The sequence below is a fragment of the Sinohyriopsis cumingii genome, unplaced genomic scaffold (genome assembly GCF_028554795.1).
Source record: "Sinohyriopsis cumingii isolate HCF-2022 unplaced genomic scaffold, ASM2855479v2 utg000426l, whole genome shotgun sequence".
Taxonomy (NCBI): domain Eukaryota; kingdom Metazoa; phylum Mollusca; class Bivalvia; order Unionida; family Unionidae; genus Sinohyriopsis; species Sinohyriopsis cumingii.
This window is the reverse complement of record NW_028315897.1, coordinates 8,405,243-8,424,354: the sequence shown is the minus strand read 5'-3', so window position 1 is coordinate 8,424,354 and position 19,112 is coordinate 8,405,243. Positions and strand designations below refer to the sequence as shown.

Genomic DNA, 19,112 nt, shown 5'->3' with positions numbered 1-19,112 from the left:
TCCTAGCTGACTATTGTTATTTGAATGGCTACATACTGCGCAGTGACTATGGAAGGTGGACATGCTTCACATCAATTTCAATAACAAACACAAGCCCAAAACACATAGCGCAAAAATATATCCATAACTTTAATTATTACACAAAAATAGCTCCAAATGTCACACCATACCCTTAATAAATTTGCCTGGGGACAATTTAATGTCTCCTGCCACCTACATCTTCAAAATGGGGAAGGGTCAGCTATCTTTTATGATGGTCCCTCTAACTCAGCATCTGACATTGCTGTAGAAATATCATCCTCCATTTGGAGAAAAACTAAAATACTTTCTTCATTTCCACATTCCTGCCACCATTGCCTTGAAATCCACTTTCACGTTCCTGCCACCACTAACTTGAGCTGGAAAATAATCAGCAATCTTATGTCCAGCTATGACTGATTTCACTTTTCAGAAATGGACCAAAGTTTGGGCATGTGCACATGAAATGAAAAGGTATAAATTGCAGAACACCTCTCTAACATTTATAAATAAATAGCAGCATTTATATTTTTCTTTAGTATTTACATACTTCAACAGACTGGAATGGTATAGGTATGGTGATTAAAAATCCTTACTTTCAAATTTATTTTGCGATTCATATTTACTGAATGTATCATAATGGAAATAAAAACTTTATGATGCCATGCACAGTGCCAATTTCATATGTACGACTTTGATTTGTGGGAGTTCTCATGCATCATTGCTTTCCAAGTGCATGAATTTTGTACAAATTTTGTGCAAATCATGCAATCTCATGCAGTGGGGGATCTCTGCAATGGTACAATCCAGAATGTCTTTGAATGAGTTATCAATAGTATCAAGATAGTGCTTCAGTCCAGAAAGTAAATGCCATTCAGCTCTTTATAATTCCAGTGAACATTTGAAATAATTCCTCTCAAATTTTATGTGAACACATCTATAAGTGATTAAACAGACTGATCATAAAACAATAATTGTTTACTGAATCCCCTTTTATATCCAGATTGTCATCAGACCCATAATGCAACATAATGTTCTAGATACTAATAATATCTGATGGAAACATCCACTAATTCATAAATAAGTTCAGGTCTTTAACTTAAGTTTAATGGAAGCATCTTGTTTACTTATCAAAAGCATGAACAAAACAGGTAGGCACAACCTTCAAGCATGACAAAAGTCAGGTAAAAATATAAATAGGTCAGATCCTGGGTATTAAGAAGACCAGAAATATTACTATATTACTATAAGACCTCAAGTAGCAAGGCTGAATAACTAACTGCATGATACTGACTATGCTTTCAGCTTCTCTGTCTGATTCCTAACTATCAACAGAATTTCAGGATGCTGAGTTCTGGACTTAAACTCATGGAACTCAAGAGTTCCTTGTCTCTACATCAAAGTCCCACCCTTAAATTTGGAAGCTCTTTACCTTCAAAAGGATAGTAAGAAAAATGAAAAGCACATAATCGTTATTTTAATAAGATCAGGATTTAATTCCAAACCATTTATAACATTACATTAGAAAGAAAAAAACTATTTATACACCTAAATTTATATTTGTTTTTGTCTCTACAAAAATAGTTGAAAGAACCACAAAAAATTTTTTTTTTTAAATTGTCAACAATTAGTTTCAGTCCCAAGAATGATTAATGAGGATGCTGTGTACATACATGCCATCTCCATGAGAAGTATAAGCATAATTTTTGATACTATCAGTGGCATCTAAGCATGAAAAGCATAATCTAGATATGATTATTACTAACATTATTACCACTACTTTGTTGAGGCTCTGAGATCATAACTAATATATCACATGCCATAATTACAGTACACTGTATCAAAAGGTAATTTATTTTTACTACTAAACAGGACATCCAGTACAAAATTAATAGCACAAATGGGGAAAAATCCATATGGATTAGAACCAAAATACAAACACAAAGTATTGTAAAAAAAATGATTTATATTCAACACTCACTTTAACTAGTCTACATCTCTATAACTTTTGCTGAATGACCATGAACTCAACAAAGTCTGTCCTCAATCTGATTGCTGTATTGCATCACTCTCATATTCTTCTTTGCAAATTTTTAAAGGGTTGTTGAATTGTCCATTTTCAGACTGGAAATATTTTGAAGTTTAAAAAGACCCATCTGCTCTAATAATTTTCATCCACAAGTCAACCCATAAAAGTCCAATTTGCTTAAAATCCGATGCCATTTTCTTCAAAAGAACAGTCTGGTCCACAACCTGCAATCATTATCAATAAATGTGAATACACAAGGTGTTACGAGTCTATGCCCTTAAAATAAGTAACAGAAAAAAGTGAAGAACAACAAGTTTTGTAAAATTAAACAATAAATTTATTTCCCGTAAAACAAAGTAGAAAGTGAGAAAAAAGAAATTACTGCATTACAAATTAAATAATCCAAGAATTATCAACACATGTCCTATCAACGAAAAGTTCTAAGTGAATATCAGTTCAAATCCTGATGAAATTCATGATGGAAGGCAATGATGTCTGTAATAACCTACAAAGTGCATATGTATCAAGTCTCTTGTTGAATCACAGAAAATATTATTCCAGTTTTGAATTCGGTATAAATTCCAGTAAATGTCTTTATCCAAGAATTTCATCACAGCACTTTTGGGGGTCAAAAGTTCATTCTTTTGGGAAAAAAAAGAAGTTTGTTACTAGTTGTACTTGATCAAAATCACCTAGTCCAGGTACGACCTTGACTCAACTTAATGATGTCTTACCCTGAGACAGATTAAACCAAATTTAAAATGTTGTTTACTTCAATATTAATTCAGTCAATCAGCTCATAAACATATAATCTAATAAAACTATTTTTAGTTGTTTACATAATTGAAGTAAAAAAAAAAATTAGTCAGGTTATGCAAAAATAAACTCAATTTTGGACAAGGTCAAGTCCAGTGAGCAATGTTACATCACAACAGCATCTAATTTAATTTTAAAAAATAAAAACTAACAGACAAATAATTAAGTTAAATATAAATAATACAAGGCAAAATTTAAAGGAAAGAATCTAGTCTGATTCTTGGAATTGGGTCATGCACTTGCTATAAACAGAAAATTAGGAAAGTACACAAAACTCTATGATGGACAAATTAGCTTTTTTGCTATTCCCATGCAGTAGTCTTTTATTTTAGAATATTCTCAATTTTTATGATGAGTGCAATTAAAGAAATGATAATATAAACTGCAAACACAACCGATGTTGCTTTATTTTGATTTATTTTGTAAAATTCCATAAATGAGTAATCTATATACAGGTGCACATAATATGTAATTCTGACAAAAATGTAATGATTACATCAAAAGCATAATAGTTTTTCATATATGTGTGCAGATTTCTCTATAAGTAAAGAAGCATCTCCATGCCAACCAAAGAAATTTACAGGAGTAAACACATGGCATTGTACTGTACCATACATATATATGAGAATTACATTATTAAATTTAAAAACAATAGTGACAAAATATACAAAGTAGCATATGCGCAAAGAAACAACTAATTCAGAATAAGCATGTTAATCAGTAAACAGTGCTAAATCCCTTACCAGGTGGCCCTAAGGAAATAAGGTGGGATATAATTTGGGCTTGATATAATATATGACTGCCACATATACCTAAATACAAACAGCTTGAGACTGCAGATGTTTTCAAGATAAATTCATAAACTCACTTTTGGTATTCACACTCAAGTATCACCAATAAAATGGAACTTTCACCTTTTTGTTGCTTTTGTTGGTTCATTTTCACCACAAATTCACTTGCCCCCAAAAATAAACAGATTATGCCAGCTCACTTTTGCAAGTCAACATACTTCACCACACTTTTTAAAAAGTTTCCAATAATACTGTAATGCCCTGTAGAAGTTACATGTACTTAAATAACAATTACGTTTGCTATAGCAAACTGATGATTTGACAATATTGTCCAAAGCCTACTCTTTACTATCATGATTTATATGTGCATCATCACCGACATAATTTAAACATCCTTACAACAAGTGCTGGTTCTTACATAGCACTAAGGAGAACATGGTTTCTTTGAAGTATGTGGATGGGACAGCCCTTTACACATGATAATTGCAATGATAAGGATTTACTGTTAATTAGTCACACTGGCTTCTTGACAGTTTACTTAAGTCTAGCTTTAAATATTGTGCCAAAAGTCCACAGCTGACCAGAATATTAAAAGAAGGTGCATCCTGGGGGAAAATGACATACATCACTGGGAAAATAACATTCCTTTTGAGAACCTCACGAGTATTTTACCTAGAAGATTGTGTCCATTAGAGCTCTTTGATCATCAAAATGACTAGGATAAATATGTACCTTTTGTAATGATGATGTAGATGTGTTCAGTTCATGAGACTGCAGGAACAAGTTTATCTTTAATGACATTAGGAAGGGAGATAACTTTGCACATAGACCTCTTTTTTGGTTCCCCCCTGAGAAATGGCAATCTGAAAATCAGAAATATACAACAGATTAAGCATTTAGCTGAAAATAATAGTGAATGAAATTCATGCATTTTCCAGAGAAAAAATACAACTTTCTGGTGAAAACATAAAAGGGTATGATAATCTGACAATCAATCTCCACAGCAACAATGTCGGAAAAAAGGTATGGCATTTTTGTCTCAAAGGATTAATTGGATTGAATTCAATACATGCCCAATGGAAAGGTCCATTTAAGTTCATTTCAAAACTTAATGATGTCCTATTCAGAACAGAAGAATGTTTATCGAACAAGCCAAAGATTGTACATCAGACAAACTTAAATTATTTCATATAGAAATTACTTCCCCTTGGATCATTATTGATAATTATTGTGAAAGCTGAGGTGCTTCCAGGCCTGCGATTTTTCAGGTGACATGGACAGTTTAGTCTGCTTCTGTTAGTACAAAAAAATTATTAATTAAAACAAAAATACTTAGATAAATTTACTGGAGAGAATGGTGGGGGGGAGGGCAATTGAATGAATGGACATTAAGTATTTTTAAGCCTGTGTAGAATTGAGAAATTAGTTGAAATTGGTGAAATGGTTGAATTTGGTGCAAGAAACTGTAAAAGTAAATTACGCTGACAATGGGACCTAAAGAAGTCTACATAATACCATACAGATAAATCCATACAAAAAACTCATTAGCAAATGAAAAGAAAAATAAATTAACAATCTAGGTGTAGATCCAAAAATTTATAAATAAATTTAACTCTAAATGTGAATCATGAACTCTTACATATTTAGGGTATATGAATAATTTAAGTTCTTGCTTTTCTGAGTTAACTTTGCTTTTCCATAATTTGTATTCATGTCACTGTCTGTCAAAATAAGTTTAAACGTTTTGTAATCACTATAAAATAAAATGTACTCAGGATATATGTGTAATCTTTATCAAATTAAATGTACTTACGATTTACCAACATAAACATACTTTAACAAAGGGTGTATAAAATAAATTGAATCAATAGACAGTTACAAAATTTGGCATTGTTCATGACATTATCACCCTACTTAGCTATATATATATATATATATATATATATATATACAATGAAAATGAATGCATTTTGTCACCTTACCTTTATATATATATATATATATATATATATATATATATATATATATATATATATATTCACAATTATTTCATACCTTTAAAAATATGTAATTTTATGCTGGATAGTAGATTTCAGTTTCAATATGTTTTTGTTGGACGTTTATGTTAAGAAATGAAATGAAATTGTGCATGATTTACAAGTTTTCCTAAAAATTAACATTACTCAGGAATGTTGAATCAAGGTAATGCTATACCAACAAGTAGATCTCGGCTTTTTCTTCTGACATTACTGGTTTTAAAAAAGGAGATTTACTTGTTGGTCTAATGTCACGTTAGGGGGTGGGGGTAATGAGTGGGTTCGAATCCCAGTAGGTCATTTGTCAGTACAGTAGTACTACTAGATCGGACATGTATATTTAAAGAAAATGCTACTTGTACAATTCTCTTTTTTAAGCATGAGTTTAGATCATGTATACTGATGACTTTATTTAGTGAAATATTAGGAATGCAACTTTTTCGTCTATAACACCTAATGTGCATTGTTAAATTGATGAGTATGTAAAAACAAAATTGCGAGACTGCTGTGGCACTGGAAAATAACAATTATTTTCTTTGATCGACATATATCCAATTTCAAACTTCATAATGTCATGGGAAAACTATGCTAGTCCCAAAACTGTACGTTTTTTGTCTCGTTTTATTGTAAACGTTCACAATAAGTGTACATGTATACCTGGATTCCATTTATCACACTCTTGAGACGGTCCCTCGTGGAAAGCACATGGCTGCTTTAGACAATATCGAATGGCAGTCATCCATGAATTTCGCACCCCGTCATTATGATGTGATTAGCATTTAATTAGTTCTTACAGAATGCCTATATTCTGTACTGCCTTATTTGTTTCATGTGCAATTTCGTCTCATACTACCTGACGACTCATGCCACTCCCACCCCCTATTTTAAACAACATCCTTGTTCCCAGCATTCGGTGCGGTAGGGTTTGGCTGTTTCCGTTAAGAATGTCTGTGTAAACATATGAGGCTCACCGAAGGTGCAGAGAGTATAAATAACGCACAGTCAATGACTCCAGGTTTCAGAAGGAAAATATTTGCATTATAGACAGTTTGTTCCTCTTAAATTAAATTGTTTTCGACCAGGAATTAAAATTCGGAATCACTACAAATTTTAGATCTTTACATCTGAAAATGTATCAACTATTGAAACAGGCAAAATATTTTACAAAGCAAATATTTGTAATAGGCATGGTATTTCACAAATTAAACATAGACAACCAATAATGCATTATATTGTTAATTAAAAAATAATAATAATAAAATTTTTATAAAAATGAACATATCATCAAAAATAAAAAAATGCAACTTTGTGAAGTAGCAGATTAACTAGTTATACCATACTTACACACGGGTAAGCTAGTCCTATGAACAACCACTGCGACATCGTTTGAAAATAGGAAATATGATATATGTAATCTATATAGCCTGAAGTCCTGAATACAGTAATTTGTATAAATGTAATAAATGAGATAAATAACTGAATACTGGGAGTATTAAGTTAAATATTTTGTTTGTCTATTCATTTCCTCTTTTTGTCTGTATATCTGTCAGTTTATCTCTTTGTTTCAATGAATTTTTACATTATAATGACTGTCTATGTTAATTTTTGTATATATCTTCACATATAGAAACTGCCAGAAGACAGAAGAATGCAGCAGTTAAATATTACTTTTTTAAAATTAGGAAAAACAAAGCTTTTATATATGGATATATATATACATGTATATATATATATATATATATATATATATATATATATATATATATATATATATATATATATATATATATATTCCATGGTAAGGACTGAATATTTAATGTTTGTTTTGGTACCTGCCTATCAGTAAATGCAATTGGAATGATCCTATAATCCATTTCCATGTTTTCTATATGTAAATGGAATCTACAATGATTTTTGTAATATAATTTTTCATTCACTGTCCATGCATTTTTCCCTATCTTTTTTTGTATATCATTGGATGTTCATTCAAAATGGCAGTTAGAATATTTCGAGTTAATTAATATTCAAATAATTAATGTAATGAATATTCATCTATTACATTTTCAAGGTTTAACTCATCTTAAATTAATCTAATTTGATGTGATGTCAGTAAAACCAATATCATGAAATCATGAGTGTTTTCCTATTATCTGCAGAATTCCTGCTTCAAACCTAAGCACACATGGAAGTGAAGACCACATTCTGCTACAGTATGACAAATTTAAATCAGCTAAAATCATTTTGAAATTATTTTCATACTAATACAAATTATAATACCAGATTGTATGGTTTATCAAGATTTTGGATATGTCGAAATTTTTGGGCTTGTCAAAATTTTGAGTTATTTAGAAATTCAAACATGGAGAAAAATAATTCTAAGAAAAAGTGTTGATAAGTTTAATTAAAGAAATATATCATTAATTTATGAAAATTTTATTCAGAAATATATATTTGGTATATTTTATGTTTACCTATTTAAATCTCCTGATAATACATGTAAGTACAATAAGAAAATGTCTTATGTTAAATCGCATATGAAATTGTGGTTTATTGTGAAAGGCTTCATATTTTGAAAAGTTTTTAATATGGTAATAAATTGAAACCAATACCATTATATGTAATTAAAATGGTGAATATGTAAATAAGAGAAAATGAAGAGTGAACATTATAAAAAGTAAAATATAATTTATTCTTTATTTTTATATTTTATATTGTTTTCTTCTGCAACATGATAAGTAATATACTTTCTTCTTCTTTCTTCTATGATCTCTTCCATCTTTCTGGATTTTATTATACAAAAAATATAAACACCAGCACAATTTGCCTATTTCTCCCCTCTTTTCACCTCAAGCAAGTATCAGGCAAATGTAGAATGTGTTATGACAGTAAGAACCCTGACAAACAGTCTTAAGTACATATATGCATGGTATAGGAGCAGGTACACCTCTCCTGGGTTTGTACAGTAGTTTGTAATCTTATATCCTTCAACCAATATGTGGTTTGGATAAACCTGCATATGGTTCGGTTTCATGTAATTGAGACTTACATATGGCTATACTGTGGGAAAATGACAAGCCAACCATCAGATTTCTACTTAAAGAATGCAAAATAGCAACAACATCATATCTAAATCCATTTTGGAAAAACTGAGTATTTACCCTGTATTTTGTAATATTATGAATTAAAAATATTTTAATGTTAGAAGTTTTTTTAAAATAGTCATCACTTTCAGATGATATATTATTATTAAACTCTTGAACAAGGATTACTCCCTTAATGAGCTTTGATCGCTAGAAAGCTTACCTATTAATATTATGTTATAAGCATTTCAGTGACAAAAAGTGATAAAAAGTCCATAAATAATGACAACTAGAGATAAATGGCAATGACAAGTAGAGGAAATCTGCATATTTTCTAAATGAATTGTGTGACTCATTCACTATACCGCACAGTCATATACATGAGATGCCCCAAAAATAGCGTCAGCATCTGGATAAAGAAAAATTTTTTTTTTTACTATATGTTCTCTACATTTGTTTCTTAATATTGACCTTTCCTTTATGTGACAATCAATAAAAATGATATGTTAATCTAAAATGCCTTCAAAGATGACTTCACAGTGAAGTTCTTCCCAAAGGTTGACCATTGTTTTGAGAGGCTGGACTGTCAACAGAGCAGCATGTAAACAGAACACATATTTCACTTCCAGATCATCACCAAGGCTTTATTACTCACTGTGCACTGTCACCAAAATACATGCATAACATAACAAGCTGAGCTAATATTCTCAAGAATTAACAATAACCTTTAAATCCCTACCAAAAATTCATAAATGTAAGCAATACATTGTGGGAACTACAATAGAAAACAAGCTGTGTTGGACTGGAGCATGGCTGAAGGGGAAAGGTTTTGATGTGAAATGTCCAGGAGGCCATGTTGACTGCACAGCAAATCTATCACCAGTTGCACCACATTCAGAGCATGAAATGGCAAGAGAAATGGGAAAAAAGTTTGTTCTGCAAGAGATTCTCATTAGACATGCAACAACAGATGGAGATGCACAGGCTGCTGCTGGCTTCCAAAATGCTTATACCATTCTGCATCCAATGTGGAAAGTAGAAAGACTGCTGGATCCCATCCATTTGGGTCGTTTACAGTTCAAACGGTGTAATTCTGCAATATTTAGTGAAAACATGTTTCGAGGAATAAGAACAAGAGAAAGAAAAAGGCTCAAACAGAAAATTGTCACCCAAGACATTAAAGCACGTTGCGGTTTAATCTTCAAGGAAATGATGGAGGACAATAGTGGTGTTGTTACAAAAATTAAATGTCAACTTCCCCAAGTATTGGATGCCACTCTGCGCTGTTATTCAGGGGACTGCTCCAAATGCCGGCATTATTCAAAGGTCTGTGGGGGAGGAAGTACTAACAGCTGGTGGATGCGATCAGCATACCTGGGCCCTCATCAAATGACTCATCTCAACATGACAGAAAATGAAAAGAACATCCTGCTAGAAGTTCTGAAAATGAAACTCTCCTGTGATGTTGTAGAAAGATTGCAACTGAACACAAACACACAGAAATGTGAGGCAGTGAACAGATCAATCAGTGTTTCATTACCTAAAAATGTGAACTATTCCATAAACTTTGAGGCAAGAGTGCATTCAACAATACACAGACTCAATAACAGCCTGGGATAATCAATGAAAATAAAAGTGCCACACTTGGGAGGTAAACTTTCAACAAGGACTCTGAGATCAGTGGAGACAATGGATAAAGACTGCACTTACCATCAGTTGTATCAAAAGCATCCCCAAACCAGGAAACGTATTCTAGCAAGACGAGGAAATATGATACAGGCCCATCTGAGGTACAGGACAGAGCAAGGCAATAGGAAGTCTGACTACTGCAAAGGACTGCTAGATACCAAGGGTGATCACTCCTATGCAAAGGTTTAGCAGGAGCCAATGGACACTGCAGACAGAAAAAGTTATCTTAATTCCATGTGCAAAATGAAAGTGCTCAAATACACCATGAAGAACACATTGTACAGAAGGGAAAACTGTAGTGGGGGAAATCCATAGGTAACACAACGCATGTTATGTGCAGTTGTGTTACTTACTACCACCTGATGAGACCTATGGAGAGGTCGAAACAGTTTTCTCTGAATATGAAGACACAAATAAAGAAATTAAAAAGCAAAATAAATAAAGATTAAAAAAATCAAAATTAAAATAACATGACATGACAAGGCATGACTTATTAGACTAGCTGAATGAATGAATGAATGAATGAAAGGAAGGAAGGAAGGGAGGAATGTATTTAAGAAAGCAGTCATACCAGCATGGTCTACTAAAATAAAAGACCACACTCTTTCCTTTCTCCTTGTTAATCAACACATCCATCCTTCCTTCCTTCCTTCCTTCCATGCCAGACAAACATTGATATGGATGTGGGTGGGTGTAAAGGATATATCATGATACCTGAATTTATTCCATATTACAATTTCAACTTTAAAATGCAGTCTGGATAGTCACCATGGCCAATGCAATGACCATAACCTTTACAATACTGTCTTATTATTAATGGAATGACGCTCTAGAACCAGATGATCCACATTCACACACAAACTATTATGGCATGAATGGGATGCATCTAGCTCCTTTTTATAGTCAGACTTCTCAACTTCACCATCAGTGCCAGTCTGTGAACATGTTTTTTCTTCCACGTGTTTGTCGTGGGATACTTATATGACAATAGGCCATATAATCCATTGGCTGTTACATTTCCTGTCCATATTTTACAAACACTATTATGTGCTATTACAGAATTCAATGAAATTTTTGCTGACAGGCTTTCAAAACAATCCTCCATTGCAACTTCTATATGGTGTAGGAATACACTGCTGCTAATAATAATGAGTGTCATCTCCAACAGATATCATTTCTGTGAATTTATAGGGAATTTTTTTCATAAATTTTTTAATTTAAAAACAAAATTAATTAATTTTTTAAAATGTTAATTATATTTTCGTATTGCTACAGTCAATATACACAAGGTGTGAAAATCTCATGTGTTTATCGTTAATAATAAAAATTGTATAGCAATTTAAAGTTGAATAAATGCTTCCCTGACAGGACATAGGACACAATTAATTTTACTATATGTTCTCTACATTGGTTTCTCTGTACTGACCTTTCCACTATGTGACAATCAATACAAATCATATGCTAAACTAAAATACCTTCAAAGATGACTTCACGGTGAAGTTCTCGTCAAAGGTTGACCTGCTCTTTTTTTAGATGCTGAACTGTCAACACATCACCATGTAAACAGAACACAGATTTCACTTCCGGATCATCACCAAGGCCTTATTACTCACTGTGCACTGTCGCCGAAATACACACACACAACAACACCCTGAGCTCATATTATCAAGAATAAACAGTTACCTTTAAATCCCTACCAAAAATGCATAAATAAAACTCTTCTATCACCATCAAAATGAGAGAGGAACAAATGTTCTAAAAATAGACTAGAACTACAGTTGTGGGTACTGAACTGGAAGTACTAATTGTGACCTAATTGTTGACAGGCCCTATTTTGTATGGCCAATTTTAGTCAAACTTTTACATTTGCATGCCACATCTATTTCAACTTTATAATGAAGTTGTTTTGAATTCCCTTGCAAACAAGACATGTGAAACCTGCCAGAAAGTGTGTAGTGGTGTTGTTCCACAGGGTGCAAGTTTTGGTCCAAGTGCTCTTAAGAAACCAAAACTAAATTTGCTATTATCTTCCTTAATTATAGGAATTGTTCAATGCAGTCAACAACTAATTGTAAAACAGGATAAGGCCTGTCTGAAAATGTGTAACTATTATAATTAATTATTGATAAATTACATTTTAATGAAAATTTAAATAAGCATTAAAAATATAAAAACAAAATTTTATTGAAAAATTTAATTTTCATACAAGTATTAAAAACTCAGTTTGACAAATTTTACACAGCAAAGTTGACCAAAAAATGATATTTAAAACAAATGGCAGTCTGGGTCTGTACAGCTGATAACATTTTTCCCAGGGGTAATGAAGAATCATAGCTCATAGTGATTTTGGCAGCAGAGCGCAATATGCCTGTCAAGATGCATATACGTGTACACACTAAAAAAATAATGACAGGTGCTATGTTCCACATTTATTGTGTCAGGTACTTTGGCAGTTGTTTGTATAACTGATAGGGCACTCAGATTTAAAGTTCTGACGGGACCACTACCATATTTTATAGCAAAAATCCATTCCATTTCAAAGTCGTTAACTTGAAAAGGTGACAATGGGATAGGAAAATACAGTTTCTAGTGAGGCTCTACCTTACTGAAAAATGGTGCTGATCTGTCTCGTGAAGACCTAAGCCATGTTTTTGAGGTGCTATATATCAGTGTGGTGATATGAACTAATCTTGGTCACTTACGTCAGTACACTACACATGTCCTTATGAAACCTTGATAACACCATCATGCTACTGGAGAGCTTCCAAGCTGATCAAACTCTAACACTTTGTTCCAGATACCAAGCTAGACCTGAAAAGATAGAACATGTCTCACTTAATTCTAGAAAACAGTAAGATGTAGGTAAATGAAGTTATAATGTGTTAGACATGGTGAATTCAAAATAACATTAAGGTTACAAGCATGGGCAAAAATATTAAACTTGACAGAGTGGCACTCAGAAATGTAAAGCAATGACCATGTATTAAAGTGATAAATTTATCCGTAAAATATATGAGGTTTCTAGAAGCAGATTTATCTATTTATGGGTTAAATAACTAATCAGGTAGATTATGTATCATAAAGTTTAGGGCAATGTTGTTGGCGATGAGGTTTGATCATTGGTGTAAACATTAGTACATACCAGTATACAGGAAAGTCAAGCGACAATGTACTAAATACAAATATATGAATATAACCAAACTTATTCATGAGGGAAATAACAATTTTGGATATTGCAAGTGAATACAGCCGAATGTGGTCATACAAATCAATTATAGGTACCAATAAATCCTATATCATCAACTAAATGTGAAATTCTGATCCCCACAACTTGTAAACAAGGATGGAAATTTGCATATGTGGGACATATACAATGTACGTGTTAAGATCAAATGTGCAGACATAATTCAAATGATCTGTTTGAACAATTATAGTGCAATTTTAAGAGTGTTGGTTACCAATTATTAAGCTCAAAGATTTAATGGAATCATATATCAGCTGATGCTACAATACCACACTGTAAAAGTACTGATGTGATGTGAGATGTGATTTTGATTTTTAACGTAGCTTTAACAATTTTTCAGTCATATCGCTACGATGTCTGCAATGTGGCAGTTTATAGTGATGTCTAGCACTGGGGCATCATGCCGCAGACACGTAGCATGATGTCCCACCCAGTCACATTATCCTGACACCAGGCCGACCAGTCCTAACACTAACCTCTTAATGCTGAACGCCAAGCGAGGCAGCTGTTAGTACCATTTTTTAAGTCTCTTGTACGACTCGGCCGGGGATCGAACCACGACCTCCCGCATCCGAGGCGGACGCTCTAACCACTAGGCCACCGGAGCGGTGTAAAAGTACTAAATTGAAATTTTACCATACATAGGCATATTCATGATGAAAATAACATGTTGGGATATTTTCAGTGCACACAGAAAGAAATGTGCCTTACAGATTCTCTATAGGTACAGTGTCAGCCTATATGATGTAATAAACATGAACGTTTGATCCAAAACATTCTAAAATATATGGATATTTGTTCATGTTGTATATGTAACCATGTTAAGATCAGTTGTACAAAGTTAAATTCAAATAATCTGTTCAAATATTTCTTATGTAATCGTTAGAGTGTCAGTTAACAAATAGTATTAGTAATTAATAATGCATAAAGCATGATGGATCATTAGAATTCCCATAACTTCATATAGGCCACAATGCTGCACTACACCAATCAATCTTAACCAAACTGACCAACAAAACTGAATGCATTTTGTGTTCAACTTACATCATTTTGGTGTTTTCTTACATCCAAGGATAGATATACCTGGAGAAAGTATATTTTATCCCTTTGACCTGTATTTCATTCTCAGACAGTTTAAAATGGTTTAGTAGAGAACTTGAGTAGGTATTAGTATAAAGTTTACATCTCTGTCCTCTCATTAACACGTAATTAATTGCTTGGACCCCTAATAGATAGTTTGAATGACCAATACAAAATATAATTTTGTCTTTGTGTATTTTAAATGAAGGTCTAATTTTAACTTACAAAGATGTTTTCTCTGACAAAATTTGACAAATATCCAACATTGGAGCTTTTATATGGTGTAGGAATATATATGTGCTGATATCATTTAATATCATTCCAAAAAATATTATATATGTACATTTGGGAGATGATTTTTTTAAATTTCATATAAATTTTTTACAATAAAAATTAATATTTATGTTTTCTTTCTTTCTTATATTTTCAAAGTAAATATAAATAACATTCAAATTGCATGTGTCTATCATTAATAATATAGATTTTATACCAATTTAAACCTTGCTCAAATACAGCTGCACTGACTGGACATATAACACAATTAATTTTACTATATGTTCTCTACATTTATTTCTCAATACTGACCTTTCCACTGTGTGTCAATCAATACAAATCATATGTTAATCTAAAATACCTTCAAAGATGACTTCACGGTGAAGTTCTTATCAAAGGTTGACCTGCATTTTTTTGAGAGGCTAGACTGTCAACAGAACAGCATGTAAACAGAACACGTATTTCACTTCTGGATCATCATCAAGTCCTTAATTATTACTCACTGTGCATTGTCGCTGAAATACACACATACAACAACACCCTGAACTCATATTCTCAAAAACAGACTAAACCCTTTAAATCCCTACCAAAAATGCATAAATGTACCTCTTCTATGACCATCAAAATGAGAGAGGAAAAAATGTTCTAAAAATAGACTAGAACTACGTTCATGGGTACTGAACTGGAAGTACTAATTGTGACCTGATTCCATCTGGGTAAACTCAAGTTTGAATAAATCTAGTGTCCAGCACAGGGGCTCGTTACAAAGAAAATCAAGGGATGGGGGTCTAACCTGTAATAATATATTATTACAGGTTAGAACCCCCATCCCTTGATTTTCTTTGTAACAAAGAAAGGCTCGTTACAAAGAAAATCAAGGGATGGGGGTCTAACCTGTAATAATATATTATTACAGGTTAGAACCCCCATCCCTTGATTTTCTTTGTAACGAGCCCCTGTGGTGTCCAGTGTCCAATGCAAGTGACCAAAGCCACACTGAAGAAATTTGAAACTCTTGAACCAGGTATCACTGTTAACGTGTTCATGTGCTAGAAACTGCCAAATGCAAAATTAATTCTTTAGTGAAATGAAAGACTTAGATTCTGTATTGCACTATATATGGATCTAAAGTGGTGGTGGGCTGCTTAAACGGCACAGGAAATATAAGGGTAAGAAAAAAAAATATCTATGTATTTAACACAAGATGTACCCAGCAGTCACTACTTTTATCAATAAAAAATCTACAGTACATAATCATGCCAGATTCTGGCAAAAACACTGTCAAATTTACCTCAGTGCAGTGAAAGATGAAAGTCTCGAATATCGTGGAGTGATTGCGTGTTGCAGTGGAGAGCTGCTAGTGAATACAGCCAAATGTTACCACAAGGATCAACTATAGGTACCAAAAAAACCTATATCATCAACTAAATGTGAAATTCCGATCCCCAAAACTTGTAAACAAGGATGGAAATTTGCATATGTGGGACATATGCAATGTACTTTTTAAGATCAAATGTGCAGACATAATTCAAATGATCTGTTTGAACATTTATGGTGCAATTTTAAGAGTGTTGGTTACCAATTATTAATCTCAATGATATAATGGAATCAGATATCAGCTGATGCTACAATACCACACTCTGTAAAAGTACTAAATTGAAATGTTACCATACATAGGCATATTCATGATGAAAATAACATGTTGGGATATTTTCAGTGCACACAACCAGAAATGTGCCTTACAGATTCACTATAGGTACAATGTCAGCCTATATGATGTACTGAATGTGAACTTTTGATCTCAAACATTCTAAAATATATGGATATTTGTTCATGTGGGATATGTAACCAATATGAAGATCAGTTACACAAAGTTAAATTCAAATAATCTGTTGAAATATTTCTTATGTAATATTTAGAGTGTCAGTTAACAAATATTAGTAGCAATTAATAATGCATAAAGCAAGATGGATCATTAGAATTCTCATAACATCATATAGGCCACTACACCAATCAATCTTAACCAAACTGAATAATAAAATGGAATGCATTTTGTGTTCAACTTACATCATTTTGGTGAGTTTTCATTACTATGTTTATAAACAATTAATGAAGTCAATACAAGCAGCAGATATGTGTTACTCAGTAAGTGACCCCATCATAAACACATAAATTAACTGCTTGGATCTCTAATAAATAGTTTGAATGACCAATACAAACTAGAATTTTGTCTTCATGTATTTTAAATGAAGGTCTCAATTTGACTTACAAAGATATTTTCTCTGATAAAATTTGACACATATCCAACATTGGTGCTTTTATATGGTGTAGGAATATATACATGCTGATATCTTTTAATATCATTCCAAAAAGTATTATATATGTACATTGGGGGAGGGGGGATTTTTTAAATTTTTTTTAAAATTTCATTTAAATTGTTACAAATAAAAATCAATATTTTTTTTATTTCATTCTTTTTTTTCAAAGTCAATATACATAACATATTCAAATATCATGTGTCTGCCAGTAATAATATAGATTTTATACCAATTTAAACTTTACTCCAATACTGCACTGACAGGCCATAGAACACAATTAATGTTGCTATATGTTCTTTACATATATTTCTCAATACTGACCTTTCCATTGTGTGACAATCAATACAAATCATATGTCAATCTAAAATACCTTCAAAGATGACTTCACGATGAAGTTCTTATCAAAAGTTGACCAGCATTTTTTTTTTGAGATGCTGGACTGTCAATAGAGCAGCATGTAAACAGAACACATATTTCACTTCCAGATCATCACCAAGGCCTTATTACTCATTGTGCCCTGTCGCTGAAATAGACATGGAAAACCACACCCTGAGCTCATATTCTCAAGAATAAACAAAACCCTTTAAATCCCTGCCAAAAAATCATAAATGTACCTCTTCTATGACCATCAAATGAGAGAGGAAAAAATGTTCTAAAAATATACTAGAACTACGTTCGTGGGTACTGAACTGGAAGTACTAATTGTGACCTGATTTCATCTGGGTAAACTCTGGTTTGGATAAATCTAGTGTCCAGTATCAAATGCAAGTGACCAAAGCCACACTGAAGAAATTTGAAACTCTTAAACCAGGTATTGCTGTTAACGTGTTCATGTGCTAGAAACTGCCAAATGCAAAATTAATTCTTTAGTGAAATGATGTGTTGTGATGTGATTTGGATTTTTAACGTAGCTTTAACAATTTTTCAGTCATATCGCTAAGATGTCTGCAATGTGGCAGTTGATAGTGATGTCTAGCACTGGGGCATCATGCCGCAGACATGTAGCATGATGTCCCACCCAGTCACATTATCCTGACACCGGGCTGACCAGTCCTAACACTAACCTCTTAATGCTGACCGCCAAGCGAGGCAGCTGTTAGTACCGTTTTTCTTTGGCATGACTCGGCCGGGGATCGAACCCATGACCTCCCGCATCCGAGGCGGACGCTCTAACCACTAGGCCACCGGAGCGGTCTTAGTGAAATGAAAGACTTAGATTCTGTATCACACAATATATGGATCTAAGATGGTGGTGGGCTGCTTAAATGGCACAGGAAATACAAGGGTAAAAAAAACAACAAAAAAAAAAAAAAAAATCTGTGTATTTAACACAAGATATGCCCAGCAGTCATGACTTTTTAGGTATCAATGAAAAACTACAGCGCATAATCATGCCCGAACCTGGCAAAAACACTGTCAAATTTACCTCAGTGCAGCGAAAGATGAAAGTCCTGAATATCATCTACGTGGATCTGGAGTGCTTGAGTGTTGTAGTGGAGAGCTGCTATGCTGGTAATGACACAAATGCATCTGTCATCGACCAGATGGTGCTGTTTTTTATGGTTCAATGTGATTGGAAATCGGAGTCGCCAGACCTTTTATTGTGCTAAGGGTGTGAACGCTAAAGACATAGTGAATGCATACCTCAAACTGGTGGAAGTCACATCAAACTATATTCTAGGTTTGTCTTTTTGATTACTATTAACAATCTGCAAAAACTCAGATCTGTTTGCACATT

The 19,112-nt window shown here is 32.9% G+C and overlaps 1 long non-coding RNA gene across 1 annotated transcript; it reads right to left on the bottom strand.

Annotated features, from left to right (window-relative positions):
- Window positions 1–1,851: 1,851 nt before the first annotated feature.
- LOC149774144 (uncharacterized) lies at window positions 1,852–18,035 on the bottom strand. The gene is made up of 4 exons (XR_016417052.1): window positions 17,745–18,035; window positions 13,162–13,270; window positions 4,387–4,517; window positions 1,852–2,271 (listed from the first exon to the last, which is right to left on the bottom strand). It is a non-coding gene; the product is annotated as an uncharacterized LOC149774144 (long non-coding RNA).
- Window positions 18,036–19,112: the final 1,077 nt, after the last annotated feature.